Here is a 5673-nt window from a genome sequence, read left to right as displayed (position 1 = left end):
CCGGAGGAGCTGGCCCAAGTGGCTGGGGAGAGGGAAGTCTGGGTCTCCCAGCTTAGGCTGCTGCCCCCGCGACCCGACCCCGGATAAGCGGAAGAGAATGGATGGATGGATGGATGGATGGATATTTAATTTTTATTAATTTTTTTACATCTTATTCAAGGTAATGTAAGTGGCAGGGCGGCACCCTTGCGCCCTCTATTGGGCAGCCGCCACTGATTGTTTCCCTTTCCAAAGCCCCAGAGCGCAGAGGAGGCGCGCTTTAATACAGCTCACACCCATGCGCGCTCCCTCGTGAGGGTGCGCCTGATCGTTTTTTAGCACGACACCATCCGTCCTTCTTTCAAATGGTATCAGTTCAGTACACCTTTACCCCCACCTGTAGCTGACATGCTTTGGCGGTGGCCGGTTAGTTGCTTTTTTGCCTCCACCCTAAAATCTGACCACTTGTCCTTAACCTCGGGCCCTGTCCCATCTGTCCCACTCACTGAATTAACAGTGATAACAACCTGGTGCCCGCTTCCTTTTATTTGTAATGCCACGACTGCAGCACCCAAAACATATGTTTTTTCTGTTCTCCTCCTCATTGACCAGCATATCAAGTTCTGCCTAGGTAAAATTTAGTTTCTTTGCTTTTTTCTCCGTGGTTGCCATTGGTAACCATGAAATAACATTTCACGCCATACAGCTGATCAATGTAATGCAGGGGTTTCCAATCCTGTTCCTCGAGGGCCACTATCCTGCATGTTTTACTTGTTTGCTTGCTCCAACACACTCGATTCAGTGGTTAAATTACCTCTTCATGTTCTACAAAAGCCTGTTAATGACACACTGATTCAAATCAGGTGTTTTGGAGCAGAGAAACAAGTCAAACATGCAGGATAGTGGCCCTCGAGGACCAGGATTGGACACCCCTGATGTAATGGATGAGACTTTAAAGCAAAGGTGCTTAATACATATGCAAGCACAAATCAGCATTTTTATGTTTTAAAAAATTTTAAAACAAGAATTTTTCCCCACTTATTAATCTGGAGTTATGTTACAAAATTAGTGTTTTGAATCAAATTAAAAATCTATTAAATTTCAGGTCGTAAGGCAACTAAATAAATATTTTTACAACCCACTGTAAATGACCCAGGAGTCAGTCGTTGGCTATCACTGACATTCATTTTTAGGGAAGAGAATCTCCAACTTTTGAAGTCCACAGAATATCTCTGGTTCTATGTTTTTATTTCTTGTGGTCTGTATTAGTAGATTTATTATTTTACATTTTCAGTCATTCCGTATATTACTAAGAAGTCTGTATCAAGAATTGGCTCCCCCTGTTTACACTAGTCTATCACGGTGAAATTTTAAAGCCTGACATAGTCAGCAGAGGATTTGTCTGATGTTGCTGCCACACTATAGAAAGCAGAAAATAATAAAAACATAACTTAGGAGTATTTATCTTTCACTTCTAATGCAAAAAACCCCAAAACAAAACAGTAAAGTCTGTGAAACTGCCCTTATGTGGTCAGAGATTTGTGTGCAAACTAAGAAGGGAGAAAAGATTGATTACAATTACGCTAAGCATCACACACTGGCAGCTCTAACTGGCAGAAGTCTTGTTTTTCAAAGGCAAACAAGAAAAAAGTCATGCATCTTGACACTGCTTAAAAGCTTAGAGGAATCACTTCCGACTTCAGAGTATTTTATATGTAAGCAGGGCTTAAGATGAATACTAGTCTAATGATTATCACTAAATTCTGGTCACATCTTATGATAAAAGATGTGATTTTCAAAGTTTAAAGAAGACCTTGTCTATATGGAAAATGTCTTTGACTCAATGAGAGAGATTTTAAACTTCATCTGATCTAATTGAAACTGTGCCAAACTTTTGCCAACTACCTTTGGCTATGAGTTCTCTTAAGGTACGTATCTCATTGGCTTCTCATCTGAGACTGTTGAAGACAATTTGGCAACTCAAAATTGCAGAAGAATTGCAAGAAAATAGACAGTTTTTTTATTGCAGGCTCACTGAACTGAGTGTTTGTGACCAAGAGACTAACAAGCCGTGTGGACACTTTTTTTAGCAGCCGCTTTTTGAAAATCAAAGCCTATTTTTGTGTGCATGTCTTGAAAAACTCCATTCTTGACCATGTTCATTTTTTTGTTGTCTACCTCCATGTATGTCATATCCACCTTGGCTTGTTTTGTACCCACCTTTCCGACCGCCCCAACATTTAGGATTTAATCTACTACAATACAAATCTTTCTGGATCCTCTGAGCTGCTGTCCTAATGACCAAACATTGGTCAGAAAGAGATTTGGAAGAGCAGGTCTGTTAGCCTTTAGCCAAGTTAGGAAACCGGATCATTTGCCTCTCTTCTGTTGATATGGGCACCTCTTCCTAGGTCCTTTCAGGCATTGTGTTTTGCTCAGACTGCTGACCTCAAAATTTACAAACTACCCAACAAAGCCTTACCTTTGCCTTAATTGCTAATGTTGGTACAAAATTGTGTTAAAAATCATTTGAATTATACCTAATTACACATTATAGCTAATTACATTAGGTATTATACCTAATTACCTTAATTATGGTTTACAGCAGTGGACAAGCCTTGTACAAAAGCAACTGAAAGTACATCAGTTTCCCAGCTCAACACACCACGTCTTAAATAAAGGTAAAGTCCAAATCATACATGTGTCCTCATTCATGAATGTCTTGTTCCAGTGGCTTATTTTTCATCAGGTTGTCCTGCTTCTCCTAACATCTAACACAAACGTTATTAATCCAGGTGACATCCAGTGCACCATTATTTATACAACCTATATATCTCACCCAAAACAAACCAAGGATGCTGAAGGTTGCCTTGACCAGGAATTGAACTGCTGAGCTTCCAAAAGCAGGCAATAACTCATAGGATACTAACTAAAGCTACTGACAAGGTATTCTGGGTTAGGGCCTGTTTGCCTTTGAGTTACTTCATTTCTGAAATGTAATGAGGTCAGAGTGCTGGATCAACTTCAACCCCTCATTTGGACTCGGTCATGTCACACATGACACCGAGGCAGGAAGAGAGCGTCTCATGGAGCTTTTTTTGCATGACAGGAGGCATTTTATAAGTCAAAATTTGCCAGGAAAAAGACTTATAATGACAGACTGTCACAGCTTCATCTGTTCCTGCCACGCCTCCTGCTTCAAGTCACAGACAGAATCATCAGAATATTATGACACTGAAACAAGAAGAAGATACATTTAGATGTACACAGTATTACCTGTACTGTATGTCTATATCTTTTGCTACAACTGATGTAAGTACACCAGAAACACAAAAAAATATTTTTTTACAACATTATTGTAGAATAGTTAGGCTGTAACTTGCATGCTGTAATCTAGAGCCATATATCAACAGTGCAGACTGGAGGTTTACTTGTGGTTCTTAGAGTTTCTAAAAATAGAACAGGAGGCAGAACTTTCAGTTTTCAGGCACCTCTATTGTGGAATCAACTTCCAGTTTCTGTCCGTGAGGCTGACATCCTGTCTACTTTTAAGACAAGGCTTAAGACTTTCCTTTTTAATCAATCCTATAGTAAGGGTTGGGTTTCCTGAGTTATCTCTTAATTATGCTGCTATAGGCTTAGACTACTGGAAGACAAACTGATTACATTTTCTTACTGCATTTGAAAAAAATTGCTGTCATTAACTTCTTCCCATAAAAACTACACCTGGCTTAATGCTTTTGTGTTTGTACCTTTCCTGTCCTCTCAACCCCCAGCCAGTCAATGCAGACAGCCACCCATATTGGTTCTGGTTCTGTTGGAGGTTTCTTCTTGATCCTTTCTGCTGTCATTTACCACCATCTGTTTGCTCAGTTTGGAAGATTGTATCAAAGTAAAGCTTTGTGTGATCTGCTGGCTTTCTTAGATAGACAACTTTTTTTACTAATTTTATTTTTATGATTTACTGAATCTTACTGTATTTCATTATAAAAATCAAATTGGACTGTATGTTGCTGGACTTGAATCTGACTATTTTGAATTGAATTGTAATTGGAGTGTTTTGTATTACAGTGTTTGGATTACCTATTTGCTATTTTGTACAGTGCTCTGCAATCACTTTTGCTATAAATTAATTGGTACTAAATAATCAAAATGTATTGAAATTTCCGAGTTGAGTTGCTTTCTTATTAGTTTTGTAAGTGTTCGTCTGACGTCATTTTACTGAATGTTGTTCACGCCCAGGGTAAAGATTAAAGCCTCTATTTGAGGATAAATAATTGGATAATTTGTGTTTATACACTTATATCACAGAACCCCTTTCATGCCAGAGTTTTAAACTAAAATAAACTTATGTTGAGGAGGTTTTTTGCCTTTTTGGCCAAACAATGTGCACTCTTATTCAATATTATATTGACAAAGATTCTTAGCTACTATCACATCAAAAATATAGCCCAATATCTGTAAAACTAAGTTAAAACCATTTTTGTTTTAGCTAAGGTTGGTTAGCTGTGGTGACCATCTTGAATTGAATTAACTTTAATTATAAATAGGTTGTAAATGTACATCCAAGGATTTTTTGAGGGTTTCAACAAAATCCATGCCATTGTTCATGAGATAGTTTGCTAACAGACAAATAGGTTTTGTTCCCAACGGTCAATGTTTATGTGTTAAGCAACGATCTTGCACAATGTGTAGCACTTACAGTATGTGTTGTTAATGACTCTCAGGTGCTACCACGCCAAATTTGATGTCAGTATCTGCATATGTTAGAGCAACTGTTGTGTTTGATAATGTCAATAATGTTAGCCGTGGCAGCCAATTTTAACTGGGTGATTTCAAAGGGTAATCAGTTGTAAAGGCACATCCAATGATTACTTTCTGAGAGTTTCATGAAATTTTGTCCAGTGGTTCTTGAGATATTTTGCTAATAAACAGACAGAGTTTATTCCAACAGATAATGCCAACATTTGGAGCAAAGTATCACACAATGTTCTGCTTGTTTTAACTAACAATTCAGTTTCAGCTTCTTCAACAATTTTCAGCAGTCTTTCAGCACTTAGCATTGACACTTTATTTTTTTACAGATTTCTCTAGCTGTGATCTTTTTACAGTTGTCCAAGTTATAAGAGCCTACTGCCTGATTCAGTGAAGCCATTCTTTAAACCAATGTATAGAATATATGTTTAAAGGTACTTTATTTAAGTTTATTTTGGACTTTATTCTAATATGAAACAGTAGAAATCTATCGCTTTTCTCTGGTGCCCTTTTATCCTAACCTTCTTAATCGGTCATAATTTACCCACCTACTGTCTCTGTCAAGGCATTCTCCTTTCTTCAGATGACCTAATTGCCAGAGACAGTCCATGTTATAGTAAAGAATGGGTTCATTACATGCAAGGCTCAATGTCAGAGTGCATTTACATATTCCAAAATAATAAGGTGAGTCATAAGATACACTGCTGTTCTGAAATAATGAACCTTTTTTTCCTATGAAAACATTCTGCAGGCGTAACAGCTAGAAGCTTTTACATTATCCAATTATCGACAGACTCTTCACAAAAGCAATACAAGATCTGAAAACTTTAGCAAACAAATCCTGAAGATGACATCCTTAGCACATAAAAAGATAACTTACACTATTTTTTCTCTTAAACTCACTGTGTTGCAAAAGCATTTAACACTCCCCCCAAATCC

Source organism: Kryptolebias marmoratus, linkage group LG20, assembly GCF_001649575.2.
Source record: "Kryptolebias marmoratus isolate JLee-2015 linkage group LG20, ASM164957v2, whole genome shotgun sequence".
Taxonomy (NCBI): Eukaryota; Metazoa; Chordata; class Actinopteri; order Cyprinodontiformes; family Rivulidae; genus Kryptolebias; species Kryptolebias marmoratus.
This window is presented reverse-complemented; position numbering follows the sequence as displayed.